Consider the following 16418-nt stretch of genomic DNA (forward strand, 5'->3'; position numbering starts at 1 on the left):
ACTTAAAATTTAGGGGGTCCGTTTTGGATGCTGTAAAATCTTATATTTTGGTGTCCGTTTTGAATGCTATAAAATCCTATATTAGGGTGAAATCATGCACAAATTCTGAATTTGTACTTAAAATTCTAAGATTCTGAGTGAAAACAGCTCGTTTATTAAAATTGTTGATTTTTACACCACAAAAGACCATAAATTCATGGTCATATATTATTATTGAAGATAGGCATGTTACATCACACTGTGAAACATATAAAAATAGGTTCTTTAATTATTTCCCATCACTTAATCATTAAGACAATTCATCCAAAACAGTTGAAAACAAGTGGATCTTCAAACACAATCATGACATTATCACTTACTCATTACATTATTCACGTGCTCCCAAGCAACCCTTGCACCAACATGGGCGACATGATTCCTGTTGTAGCAATTATTCTTGGAGGGGTCTAGAACTCTGAACATCACTCACTCGCTTGGTGAGGACTACTAAGTGGATCCCCAGTTCCCTCATCCTCGACGTGGCGGGAGACGTTTAAAACTCACAGCCCCCACTGAGTCTCACCTGCCCCCTCGAGGGGTGTGCCCCTTAGATGGCTTTTATTTACACCACTTGCCCCTCGCACCCAAAAGCAAGTAGCTCATCCACCTAGATGGGTCCAACTCCGAGCATCTAGTGGGTTGTTCTCCCAAAGTGGGAGGATAGCTTTACGGTGGACCGGTGACAACAGATCGATTGGCGACAACCAATCAAACAAGAGAAAACACAATTCCATCACATTTGTAGTAAACAAGAGAAAACAATCTTTTCAACTTGAGATTGCTATAGATGGGTCCAGCTCCGAGCATCTAGTGGGTTGTTCCCCCAAAGCGGAAGGATAGCTTTAGGGTGGACCGGCAACAACTGATTGATTGGCGACATGCAATCAAACAAGAGAAAACACAATTCCATCACATTCGCAGCAGTAAACAAGAGAAAACAATCTTTTCAACTTGAGATTGCGATAAGACATTCTTTATTAAGGTTTTTGTCGTTGTCTCATGGACGATACACCCTTCTTGTTCTTTTTTAGGCAAGTTTTTGTGTAGGACTCTCTAATCTTACTAGGTCGCGTAATGCAATGGTCTATCTAAAACTTAAAGATCGTTTTTAACCTGGACGACGGTGGTAGTGTAGTGCCTCCATGGCGACGTAACTTGGTCTGGCGGAGATGTTGCTTGGTCCCGCGATGTTACTCACATCCTTGCATGCGCGTTTTGGTGCCATGACTTGAAAACTCATAAGATTAAGAAAAAGTACACCTAACGCTACACGTACGTGCTAAGAATTCAGCTTCAATGATGAATTTTGTGCAAAAATCGACATCTTAAAGTGACTTAGTAATGCTAATTTGGTTGCTTATTCAATTTCGCTAAATTTCAGCCTTTGAATGCCTACCTTAGCAAAGAAAAGGTAATTTTCTTAAAACTAGGTTATGTTCTGTCTAGTTAAAATGAGCTAAAATAGTTCAAAAACACTTAGTAATCAATTTACTAGCCCAAAAGTTAAGCACAAGGGTTCTATAGTTATTTTTTTTGCATGAATTCCTAATTCCTTATTTTTTCCTAATTTTCCAATGATGGAATCTAATTTTTAGCCTAAAAATAGCCATTTAGCTTAAAAATTAGCTAAATTATCCTAATAAATTCAAGAAAATTATGGAGGGTTTATTTACTATTAAATTTCTAAAATTTATGCAAAGATGCGATTAATCTAAAGTATGCTTAATTTTCCAAGTCAAATTTATACAATTCAGGCCAAAAATACATGATTAAGAGTGCAATAAAATGAATTAGAGTGGGATTAAATAAAATTCTATGATTTCATGTAGAATTTAGCTTAACTTGATTTATTTATAATTTCCTAAGCATTTTACTATTTATAAAGTAATTATGTAGTGAAATTTATGCACTTTGGCTTGATGGTTTGAGGGATCTACTCTTGTTTTGAAACAAGAGTGGCCACCAGTCTTTAGAAGAGGGAAGGTAAAAAACTAATGAATTATGAGTAAATTCACAGTTTTTGGCTCTTGGGAGAAGCAGGGTAATAGTGCAAAAAACACTATTAAGCTTCAATAAAGGGGGAGGCTTCTATTTGTAGGAAAAAGTGAGCTCCTAACCAAGCAAACTGATTCTAGAATTTTCTGGATCAGTTTGGTCAATTTTTGACCATTTTTAGGTCAGTTTAGCTCACTTTTTGGATCTAGTTAAAACAGGAGAGAGGAGAGATAAAAAATATCTCATTATTTGGGAGTTTGAAACTCTCCCACACATGTGAATAGGCGCCTCCTTCATGAGGAGAATTCCCCCATATACTAAGGTGTCAAAAATGCATCATTTCCTCTAAATATCTCTCTTTTTTAACTATTATCCTTGTCCTTAGTCAACTCTTCATCTTATGTGAGTATTTACTCATTTTTGGAGGATTTTCCTTTTATTCTTCCATTTATCTCCTCTCTACATTTGGATAAATCTGATTGGTCCATAGGAACCTTAATTTAAAATTTTTCAAAAATCTGGACCCCTAGGATAAGGCCTCTTGAACAGATTATACTTAATTTCTAATGCACCTTCTGAAAATCTTTTTGAACTTCTATTTCAGGGGAACTTATTTTAATAAGATGAGAAATTTTTCTATCCAAAAATATTCAAAATCGGAATAATCTCTCTCTAGAATATTTTCTCTCTCTAGGTCAAAACAGGCAGAAACAAGATCTTTTATATTTTTGAAGAGGGGATTGATTACAAGGGGAAGATACTGGACATCTTGAGAGGCTGGGGAAGAATCTTACAGGGTTAGAGAGTAGATCTCCAACTCGTAAACATCACATCAGGACCTTTCAAGAAAGAAGATGTTTAAAATTCCAACAACAAGGTCATCAAGAGAAAAATTACCCTTTCATATCGAGATCATCCTGGCCAGATTAGAAGAAAGACCAATATTTCAGACAACAAGATTAGAAAGAAGAGCTCTCTCTCACCTATATATCAAGAATAAAGACAACGCAATGAGATTTTCCATGAGAACAAATGCTTCAGGTGTAAACAACATGGCCACATGAGAAAAGATTTTCCCTAACTAACCAAGGACCTTTCTCTTCCCAAATCATGGAAATGGACTTGTTTGGGCGCTATTCTATTACAGATTATAAATAATAATTATGTTGGAAAGTGCACCCATCCACCCACTTTCCACCCACGCACCCAATCATTTTTGTTATCTAATTAGGTCCTACCACACTATGAAACATATAAAAACAGGTTCTTTTATTATTTCCCGTCATCACTGATTCATTAAGAGAGTTCTTCCAAAACACTTAAAAACAAATGGATCTTCAAACACAGTCATGACATTATCACTTGCTCATTACATTATTCACGTGCTCCTAGGCAACCCTTGCACCAACATGGGCGACATGATTCTTGCAATAGCAATTACTCATGGAGGGGTCTAAAACTCCGAACATCACTCACCCACTTGGTGAGGACTACTAAGTGGGTCCCCAGTTCCCTCATCCTCGGCATGGCAATCAGCGACATTTAAAACTCAGAGCCCCCACTGAGTCCCACTTCAGCGGCGTGGCAAGTTTTTGTGTAGGACTTCCTAATCTTATTGGGTCACGTAATGCAATGGTCTATGTAAAACTTAAAGAGTGTTTCTAACTTGGACGATATTGACGATCACGGCATTACCTCCACATTACTTGGTCTCCGACAGAGATGTTGCTTGGTCCCGCGATGTTACTTGCATCCTCACGTGCGCGTTTGGGTGCCATGACTTGAAAACTCATAAGATTAAGAAAAAGTGCACCTAACACTACACGTATGTGCTAAGAATTCGGCTTCAATGATGAATTTTGTGCAAAAAGTGACATCTTTAAGTGACTTAGTAATACTAATTTGGTTCCTTATTCAATTCCACTAATTTTTCAGGCTTTGAATGCCTACTTTAGTAGAAAATACATAATTTTTAGCAATTTTCTTAAAACTAGGTTATGTTCTAGAGTAAAAATGAGCTAGAATGGTTGAAAAACACTTAGTAATTAATTTACTAGCCCAAAAAATTAAGCACAAGGGTTCTATAGTTAAATTTTTTGCATGAATTCTCGATTCCTTATTTTTTCCTAATTTTTCAATGCTGGAATCTAATTTTTAGTCTAAAAATAGCCCTTTTGGCTTTAAAATTAGCTAAATTATCCTAATAAATTCCAAAAAATTATGGAGGGTTTATTTACCAAAGTAAGATCCTCTTTTAATATAGGTTTCAAGAAGAAAGAGAGTGCACTTCAAGAGAGACTATAAGGCTAGAAACATTAAGAAAGTGATAAAATAAAAATATTAGTTCCAAAAATGTCAAAAGAAATAAGAACATAAGAATAGATCTATTAAGAGATAAATATCTCCAAAAATAGAATTTCGAATTTAGGTGATAGGAGGTCATATTTAGAGTACTTTTACATATTTAGAGTCGATGCACATTAAAAATATGGAAAAGCAATGTGTTTCTAAATATGGTGCGTTTGCAGAGCTATATATAGATGTTTTTGCCTATTCTACTCATGCTCGCTTGTAGACTTAATGCTTTCCAATTCTTTTGACTGGCTACATAAGCATATTATGAGTTTCTACCAAAGAGTTATGGCCAAAACAATTTGTTGGTTCTGTCAAGGTCTCTACACAGGGAAACTGTAAGAAGGCAGCAAGTAGCCTCAAGGTGATTCTAGACCTTGAGATGTATATATATATATATATCTTCATATGAATGTGGATGTGAAAATGGATGTATGGATGTAGATGTGGATGTGGATGTACGAATGTGGATGTGTATGTGTATGTGGAATAATGAATGCGAATATGTATGTGAATGAATATGATGTCGATATGAGTGAATGGGTGAGATGTGATGATAGGTGAATCAGAATGTGAATGAATGATATAAGATGTGAATGATGAGATGTAATGTAAATTAAGAAAGATAGGAATGGATGTTATGTGAAGTGAATGAATTTGATGTGATAGGATGGAAAATGATGTATCTAATTGAGAATGGATGGAAAATGATGTATCTAATTGAGAATGGATACACATATGATTTAGAATTGGGTTAAGTAATCTGGATTGATGTGGATGGATGTATGGTTGATGTGGATTGATGTGTGGATGATGGAATGATGTAATGTGATAGGGATCGATGAAGAAAAATTGGGGAATGATGAGAAAAGATTGAAATTTTGTTAGAACTATATCTGTATACGAAATCTGTTTTTAAATGATTGTTTTATGTCAAGAATGCTAGGGAAGCATTTTGACCGTCTTATGAATGAGGTCGTGGAGACCTATCTGATAAAGTTGCAACTGCTGAGAGACGGAGAGTCAACGGAGGACGTCTCGCATAGCAAGGTCGGTCGAGCTCTTGACCAGCCTCGGTTCGATTTAAATGGTGAGCTTCCGGTACGGTGGATGAGGGACCAAGGAAGCAGCCTATGAGTGAAGCGCTAGGTGACCTGCGAAGGATCCTAGAGGGTGCTGACCATACGGTGCTCGGGCTCTGGGTCGCTGAAGATACCCACACATGCATCGTGGAAGATATTGGAACAAGGAGTAAGAGTTGTTTTCTGAAACCGGGCATGGATCTGGTTGATTGACCTTGCTGGTCCTCAACGGCGGCGGATGAGTCCATGGCTCTTTTATATGGATCTGTTGGTTGATCTTGCTGACCTTCAAAGGAGATTCCATCTTGATTTTTATAAGTGAATATATTGTCCAACTAGATCCATGCCCGGTTTCAGAAAACAACTCTTACTCCTTGTTCCAATATCTTTCACCACGCACGTGTGGGTATCTTCGGCAACCTAGAGCCCGAGCACCGTATGGTCAGCACCCTCTAGGATCCTTCGCAGGTGACCTAGCGCTTCACTCATAGGCCGCTTCCTTGGTCCCTCATCCACCGTACCGAAAGCTCACCATTTAAATCGAACCGAGGCTGGTCAAGACCTCGATCGACCTTGCTACGCGAGACGTCCTCCATTGACTCTCCGTCAGCAGTTGTAACTTTATCAGTTCGGTCTTCATGACCTTAATCCTCAAGACGGTCAAAATGCTTCTCCAGCATTCTTGACATAAAACAGTCATTTACAAACAGTCACAAAATACAGTTTCTATAACGAACTCTTGTCTTTCCATATTATCCACTCTCGGACCACATTACTTATTCCACATTCCATTCAATGTGTACTCGTTCTCATCCATTCACTCATATAGACTACACATTATCTCACATACACCTTCATATTCATTATTCTACATACATATCCATGTTCGTACGTCCACATCATACATCCAATTTCACATTCATACATACGCATCTACATGCATACATCCACATCCACATTCATACATCCATACCTCCATTTCCACATCCACACATCCACATTCATATTCATACATCCACATTCACATGCATACATCCATTTTCACATCCTCATTCATACATCCACATTCACATACATACATCCACATCCGTATCTACATCCATACATCCACATCCACCTCTTCATTCACATTCACATCCATACATCTACATCTACATACTTACATCCACATCCACATCCACATACATACATCCATACATCCACACCTAACCAAACAAACTGATTCTAGAATTTTTCAAATCAGTTTGGTCAATTTTTGACCATTTTTAGGTCAGTTAAGCTAACTTTTTGGAGCTAGACCTGAATGAGGAGAGAGGAGAGATGAAATATCTCAATTTTTATGAGTTTAAAACTCATTCAAGCATGTGAAATATGCACCTCCTTTAAAGAACTCTCCTTCCTTACATGTGTCAAAATGGAATCATTATACCCAAATATCTCATATTTTTAATATGGCTCATAGTTTTTTACTAATAAACCTTGTACATTTTCAACTCTTCATCTTATGTGAAATATGCACCTCCTTTAAAGAACTCCTCTTCCTTACATATGTGTCATAGTTTTTTTACTAATAAACCTTGTACATTTTCAACTCTTCATCTTATGTGAGCATTTACTCATTTTTGGGTATCTTCTTTTACAAAATTGGATTTATCTCCTCCCTACACATGGATTGATGCTATTGGCCCATAGGAACCTTAATTGGACCATAATCCAAAAATTTTTGAAAATCTAGACCCTTAGGCTAAGGTCCTTTATACCCATTTCCAATTAATTCCAATTGCACATTGGAAAGTTCTTTTTGAATTTCTGTTTCAGGGAAACTTATTTTAATAAAATGAGATAATTTTCTATCCAAAAATATTAAAAATCTGAATATTCTCTCTCTAGAATATTTTCTCTCTCTAGGTTGAAACAGTTAGAAACAAGTCTTTTATATTTCTGAAGAGGGATTGATTACAGGAGAAGATGTTGGACATTTTGAGAGGCTGGGGATGAATCTTACATTCTCTCCCACTTGAAAAACGCGAGATACCCTCATCTCGCAAACTGGGGGTAATTTCGCAAGATGCACAAGTATGAGACTGAGAGAAATTTTTTAATTAAGATTAATCACCAATTAAAAAAGTCTCAAAGAGAGCAAGGGTCAAGACAAGAACAAGATTTAAACTTTATTCATTCTTGGAACATATACAGTAAAGATAGAAGAACTCTTTACACTTCCATAAGCCCGTCCATCATATGATCACAAAAGCAGCACTCACAAGCTTCGCACGTATAAGGTAACTCATCTATGGAAATGATTCTGTTGGTTATTGCCGCGCCTATCTCAGTGGTATGAGGTGTTCTAACAAAAGGACCTCTGAGAGGCAAACCAAAAACGGGGTAAAGGCATATCTTCTGATGAGGAAGAAAACACGCCAGTAAGAAGACCCGCTCAGAAAACCCAAGATGTCTTGATCTCATGATGCAGTAGTATCGGGGACCCAAACCCAAGGCTTCGATAACCATGGCCAAGCGGACATTGTTACGAAAGTGCTGCTGATCCCAGGGTGTTACCCTAGTTATGTCTTGATAGGTCCGCCATTTGGTCTGAGCTACATACGTTCCCAAGTGAGGAAAAAGTGAGCGCTCATACTGTTCTATAAAATCCTTCTTCACAGACTCGCTTGCGTCTTGAAGGTGAGAAATCATCATGGATAAAACTAATTCCTGTTGCCAAGCCATAAAGGAGTTTAAGAAGAAGGAAGATCGATGGAAGTAAGATTACTGTGAGCGATAAGTAAAGTTACGACTTATATAAAGGAAGGAGTTAGCGTAACCTAGAAGCCAACGGTATCTTGCCACTGAAGTTTTACCATCTTTCCATGATTTGGGTTTGGCACATATTTCTATAGAAGGCATTAAGAACTTTGAGATGAGGAGATAAAAGAAGTTCGTAGGCTAAGTCACTTACTTTCTTTGGTCCACAATATCTGGGGGATAACTACTTATACTCCCCTAGAGATAAAGAAATTCTTTTGGTCCGTATTCAAATGAAGACTATAACTGCTTCCTTGAATTCTCTGATTGTCCTCTTCTTATCCGTATATTGTCTCTGTCAATCCTGGGCAGCGTTTATATCTTTATGAATTGCCTGCATCTGTTGCTCTAAGTCGCCAAGCATTTGACTGGTCATCTCGACCCTAATCAATGAGTCGGACCTAGTTAATGGAGTTAAGCAATCTTGTCCTAGACGGATCCTGATTAGATTGGTATGAAGGAATTGGTCTCTGAATTTGGGTTCTAGACTTCCCTGTGCCCTTTTCATGGTAGGAGTCGGGCAGTCTTTTAACTGATGGTCAAAACCTTGGCATCCAAAACACTGGTTCTCACTTCTGAACTCATCGTTCTGAATCTTTAAAACAGGTGGGCTCCTGAGAAGGTATTCTGGGTAAAGTGTCTTCCCTTTTTAAACAGAATCTTTCTTTTATTTAGAGAGGGAATTAATTATAAGATCAGAAAAGGAGATTCTTACTCTCCTGTATACCTCGAAGGTTGGGGGAGGAATCTTACAAACTTCTACCCCACTTAAAAAGGTGCGAGATGTCCTCATCTCGCAAAGTAGAGGACAACTCTTTTTCTTAAGATCCAATTTATTCTGGGTTCCTTATATTCTGGTCAACCCAACAGAATACTGGGATAAATATTCCTTATATAGAACTCATCATTAAATAATAATTCATTTAGATCATATCATTCCTACGATAATGGTTCATTAGACCGAAAAATTTCCTTCTGAACATTCCTCCACGGGAATTTCAGTTAAGTTATTAATTTGTCATCCCTTAACTTGATCTACCGTGTCAAGTATTAACAGTAGCAATTTGACAGCACAATCCACTAATCTCATAGTGATTTGCTGAAATCATTAACATCATTTATTATTTAGGGACTCGTCCCATTCATCCTCATTGTGGTTTTGCTCAGGTTATTATATTTCAACTAAATTTCAAAAATCATCATTTTTCAATCAGAATCCAAATCAATTCATCAGTTCTCAAACAAAATTAAAATCATATCAACCACATTCGAAATCATCATCTAGATAACATTAACGCTTATAATTTCAAGTCTTAGATTTACTCGTATATACTGCCGGTAAAGAGCTGCAGTTATACCCTCGGTATATACGGGTCGTCATAATACTTGGAACTATAAGGTAAATACCATCATGTCTAGGCCTCAAGCAAGTCAGGGTTCCATACAATTGCGGTACTTCCAATTGAAGATCCAATTACTAATTTACAAATTTCAATTTGAATTAACAATTTGTATAAATTATATCACACAATTACAACCTTTTTGTGTTTCTTGATAAATTTTTGACATATTTGGCTTCTCAGTTGATCTTTATTAGCCAATTGCTCTGATGATTGTATCCTGTGACGTCAAAATACTCTTCCAAGGCTTCCACCCATTTCTCCACAGCCTCACCCAGGTTCTCCCCTTCTCCTTTGAAGGGTCCTGGCTGAGACCTATGAAGAGCCTTGCGAACATCAAGGTCAAGCTCGTCATCTTCAGAGACAGGGTCTGGCTGACGACCACAGTTTTCTCGTCTCATGATTCTGCCAAAATTTATATATTATTAAATTTTTATTTTGATAGTATTCACGAGATCCTAAGACTTAAGAGTTCGGAAAACAATTTCTTATACAAGACAAGATCTTAATGGAGATCTATGACATATGTCCGATAACAGATTTTTTTTTTTCTTTATCAGCAGGCAGATCGTTCGCCATAAACAATCATTTATCCAACAGGAATTTATTAACTGGAAAACGTTTCTTTATTTATATAAAAGTTGCAATATGTACATAGAGCAACTCGGCTCTGAGTTCAAAATCTCCTCGAAAGACATATAACATAGTCATGCCCTATTACATAAGTTCTCTAATTGCGAAGGGAGCTATTATTTTCTCCTTAGGGATAAATCGACTAAGGAGTCTATAAACTCGGCAAGCAAGTATGAAATTTTGAGGCGTTGAAAGATATAGAATGACACCACGCGTCATTTTCAGCTTTTTCAAAATCATGGCCAATGAGAGGTTCTGCCTCAGCATTGCACGCCGGTTGTAAGAGGCGTGGATATATAGCCCTGCAAACCACTTATGCAGTTGTCTCTCCACTAGGTTAGGAAAATATAATTCCTCGAAATGGCATGCGAGTCTTGCTCGGCTTGTTCGTGTCGAAGTGGAAGAGATGAGATGCTCGAAGGCAAATGCAATCATATCTTGAGATTGGGTGAGGTCGGGAATACCAGATAAATGGGGAACTTCCATCTATAAAAACAATGTCTTTGATTAAAATTTCTTCATTAAAGAAGCTTACGGAATGAAAATACATTATGAAAATGCTCTTTCTGAATTCTTATTACCAATTTCAGATAAGAATTTAATTATCTTTATTAGCTTTCAAAACCTGCTCTGATACCAACTGTGAGATCCCGGTCTCCACCGCGCAACGGATTCAGGTTACTAGCAGCGGAAGTAGCACATCATGCGCGGGTAGGGGTCTCACACTCGGGGCCTCGCCCACGGATATCCGGACAAGAGACTAATCCGTCGGTTTGTCCAAAACCAAAACCGAAAAAACTTCCTTTACCCGGAAAGCATGGGCGATTCCACCAGGATAACTCTTTACTCTAACGAAGTCAAGATCATTACGGATCAACTGATCTGACTGCACCTTTAACGATACTTGGTCAAATCAAGGAAGAAACTTGCACTTGGATCATTGGGATCAACGCTTTTTTCCCCATCAAGAGGCACAGCCGTTGATTCCTATCCATAGAATAATTTCTATCCGGGATTTACTTCATCTGTCCGTAATAATAGAAATTAAATCTCGATTTACGGATCCATCAGTCCAGCCTAACCCCATCCAGTCCCATGGGTTAGCCAACCGCCCAACCACTGTAGTGATGGGATCCAATTAAGAATTTGGTTAGGTTTTGTCCCGGGTACCAAGGAAGAGAGTTCCAAGGCCCCCTAGCCAGAAGTTCATGCAAACATAAAACTAGTCACACCACTTACACACCGAATATGAAATTGCCTTTTTCTTAGCATCAACTAGCTTTAAAACAATCCTTTAATAAAACCATTATGTCACTGATGACAATCCTCAAAGTCTCTGGTTGAATCCTTATTTCCAGTTATTCATTCATTGGTATACTTATGGCATCATTGGCAACCAGAACGCTCACCACCTGTTCGCTCAGGGGCCTTTTCCATAGTTCCTAGCTCATAGTAACCGGCAATATATTCACATAATAGAATGGAATCTCCGTGGAAGATCAGCTAGATCAACCCACAGATCCATATAAAAGAGCCATGGACTCATCCGTTGAGGACCAGCAAGGTCAATCAACTAGATCCATGCTCGGTTTCAGAAAACAACTCTTACTCCTTGTTCCAATATCTTCCACGATGCACGTGTGGGTATCTTCGGCAACCCAGAGCCCGAGCACCGTATGGTCAGCACCCTCTAGGATCCTTCGCAGGTGACCTAGCGCTTCACTCATAGGCCGCTTCCTTGGTCCCTCATCCACCATACTGGAAGCTCACCATTTAAATCGAACCGAGGCTGGTCAAGACCTCGATCGACCTTGCTACGCGAGACGTCCTCCTCCATTGACTCTCCGTCAGCAGTTGCAACTTTATCAGTTCGGTCTTCATGACCTTAATCCTCAAGACGGTCAAAATGCTTCTCCAGCATTCTTGACATAAAACAGTCATTTACAAACAGTCACAAAATACAGTTTCTATAACGAACTCTTGTCTTTCCATATTATCCACTCTCGGACCACATTACTTATTCCACATTCCATTCAATGTGTACTCGTTCTCATCCATTCACTCATATAGACTACACATTATCTCACATACACCTTCATATTCATTATTCTACATACATATCCATGTTCGTACGTCCACATCATACATCCAATTTCACATTCATACATACGCATCTACATGCATACATCCACATCCACATTCATACATCCATACCTCCATTTCCACATCCACAAACCACATTCATATTCATACATCCACATTCACATGCATACATCCATTTTCACATCCTCATTCATACATCCACATTCACATACATACATCCACATCCGTATCTACATCCATACATCCACATCCACCTCTTCATTCACATTCACATCCATACATCTACATCTACATACTTACATCCACATCCACATCCACATACATACATCCATACATCCACATCTACATACATACATCCATTTTCACATCCTCATTCATACATACACATCCACATACATACATACACATCCGTATCTACATCCATACATCCACATCCACATCCACATCCACATTCACATTCATACATATACATCTACATGTATACATCCATTTTCACATCCTCATTCATACATACACATCCACATACATACATACACATCCGTACCTACATCCATACATCCACATTCACATTCATACATATACATCTACATGTATACATCCACATCACATTCATACAACCATATTACATCCATTCTCGTCCTAACACATCCCATATACATCTTAACACATCCTAACTCATCTTAACACATTCTATCACATCTCATACGCATCTTATCACATCTTTTCACATCTCATACACCTCTTATCACATCCTATCACTTTCCATACGCATCTTATCAAATCTTATCACATCTCATACACCTCTTATCACATCTTATCACATTTCATATCTTTTTTTAAGAGAATTCTTATATTTGATATAAGATTTCTCTACACATTTATTTATGCATAAATTCCATTTAAGGAAACACTTTCGAAATTAAAATCAATCTTTTATGCATCTTCTTATGCATAAATTCAATTTGGTAGGAATTATACTTTTAGAATAAAAGAATTTCTCTTATGCATCTAAGTTATGCATAAAATCCATTTATGATGAAAATCACACTTTTAGTAATAAAATAATCAACTTTTATGCATACCTCTATGCATGAAATTCAATATAATAAAAGACACACTTTTATAATAAAATAATCAACTTTTATGCATACCTTTACATGAAATTCAAATATGATAAAAGTAACACTTTTGATATAAAAATTTATCTATTATGCATACTTCTATGCAGGAAATAAAAATGATAAAAGTAACACTTTTGATATAAAAATTTATCCTTTATGCATACTTCTATGCATTAAAATAAAAATGATAAAAATAACACTTTTGATATAAAAATTTATCCTTTATGCATACTTCTATGCATGAAAATAAAAATGATAAAAATAACACTTTTGATATAAAAATTTATCCTTTATGCATACTTCTATGCATGAAATAAAAATGATAAAAGTAACACTTTTGATATAAAAATTTATCCTTTATGCATACTTCTATGCATGAAAATAAAAATGATAAAAATAACACTTTTGATATAAAAATTTATCCTTTATGCATACTTCTATGCATGAAAATAAAAATTGATAAAAATAACACTTTTGATATAAAAATTTATCCATTATGCATACTTCTATGCATGAAAATAAAAATGGTAAAAGTAACACTTTTGATATAAAAATTTATCCATTATGCATACTTCTATGCATGAAAATAAAAATAATAAAAGTAACACTTTTGATATAAAAATTTATCCATTATGCATACTTCTATGCATGAAAATAAAAATGGTAAAAGTAACACTTTTGATATAAAAACTTATCCTTTATGCATAATATAAAAAATTAATTTCTCCATGATTACAATGAAATTCTTTCAATTAATCTAGGATGATAATTCCTAGAATATGGTAGGAAGTCCTCTTTTTATGCTTTGAATGAATTTATTTTATGCGTAATTTTTATAAAAAATTTACCATAGCTCCGCTGTCTGCTATGACTGATAAATCTCAATTTTTCTAAGGGATAAAGCTTATCATTAAAGAAATAATTAGAATGGTCTCTAATTGGATCATCAATCCATAATGGATTGAATCATCAATATACATAAACTAAAAGCATAGAAAAGAGCCATTAATTTGGCCTCAAGCATAGCTTAATCTTGGATTAAGGAAAAGCTTTATGAAAAGCTTCATTTGGATTGAGAATGGGTCATGAGTATGACCATTTCTTGAGTGAGAGAGAGAAATTACATAAAAACCATTAGAATTAAGCATAAATGAAAATTTATGTAATTCTTAACTATCATTAATCAATTAACTTCAATAGCATTCATCAAATTATGTAACTCTTCACTAACATTCATCAATTAACTTGAATAGCATTCAAAAACCATTCCAATTAAGCTTCTCAAGCTTGAGAGGGGTTGAGAAGAGAGAAACATTGAGAAATTATAGAAAATGATCAAAATTCACTAATTACCTTACAATTTGCTTGATTCTTTGTTCACGGTAGAGGCCCCCAACCAATCAATTGGTTAAGTAAGTTGATGGAGCCACCAATGGGGATTGAAGAAAGAGGGAAGCTCCAAAAACTAGTGAATTATTAATGAATTCACAGTTCTTGGCTTAGGTGGAGTAGAGTAACGATGCATAAACACTATATATTTTTCAACAAGGGGTAGGCTTCTATTTATAGGAAAAATTGAGCTCCTAACCAAACAAACTGATTCTAGAATTTTTCAAATCAGTTTGGTCAATTTTTGACCATTTTTAGGTCAGTTAAGCTAACTTTTTGGAGCTAGACCTGAATGAGGAGAGAGGAGAGATGAAATATCTCAATTTTTATGAGTTTAAAACTCATTCAAGCATGTGAAATATGCACCTCCTTTAAAGAACTCTCCTTCCTTACATGTGTCAAAATGGAATCATTATACCCAAATATCTCATATTTTTAATATGGCTCATAGTTTTTTACTAATAAACCTTGTACATTTTCAACTCTTCATCTTATGTGAAATATGCACCTCCTTTAAAGAACTCCTCTTCCTTACATATGTGTCATAGTTTTTTTACTAATAAACCTTGTACATTTTCAACTCTTCATCTTATGTGAGCATTTACTCATTTTTGGGTATCTTCTTTTACAAAATTGGATTTATCTCCTCCCTACACATGGATTGATGCTATTGGCCCATAGGAACCTTAATTGGACCATAATCCAAAAATTTCTGAAAAATCTAGACCCTTAGGCTAAGGTCCTTTATACCCATTTCCAATTAATTCCAATTGCACATTGGAAAGTTCTTTTTGAATTTCTGTTCCAGGGAAACTTATTTTAATAAAATGAGATAATTTTCTATCCAAAAATATTAAAAATCTGAATATTCTCTCTCTAAAATATTTTCTCTCTCTAGGTTAAAACAGTTAAAAACAAGTCTTTTATATTTCTGAAGAGGGATTGATTACAGGGGAAGATGTTGGACATTTTGATGCTCCTTTTTTTTTAAAATGATATTTTACTTTCCTTCCTCATTCTTTGATGGCACATGTCTATTTTTTTTGCTTTCTATAGAATCCACGATTATCAGAATACTCCGATGTGAATTTAGGATTGTTCAGGGAAGAGACAATTGAGCGTATTATTATCAACATTCAGGATCGGTCGCCTAATATCCCTGTTGTGTTTGTGCCCCCCACCACGGCCACAACTAGGACCACTGCCACAACTAGGACCACCGCCACGGTAGTACCACCGAACGCAAGTCGACATGTTGGTTATCGAGCTTCCAGAATCTGATGGATTTGAAGATGTCGATTTGGAATTTTTGAGATCTCGACAACAGCAAATTGTGCCACTGCCCCAAGCGCAAAGTCAAGCTTCAACCACCCCAATGACAGCAAGCTTCCCATCTAGAAGAGCAACCACCCCAAGAGCATCCAGAAGAGCAACCACCCCAAGAGAGTCCAGAAGAGAAACGGCAGCAAGCTTCATTGCCCCAACAACAAGAATCTTCCCAC

This window comes from Cibotium barometz, chromosome 64 (genome assembly GCF_041138505.1).
Source record: "Cibotium barometz isolate CiBa-2024 chromosome 64, ASM4113850v1, whole genome shotgun sequence".
In the NCBI taxonomy this organism is placed as follows: Eukaryota; Viridiplantae; Streptophyta; class Polypodiopsida; order Cyatheales; family Cibotiaceae; genus Cibotium; species Cibotium barometz.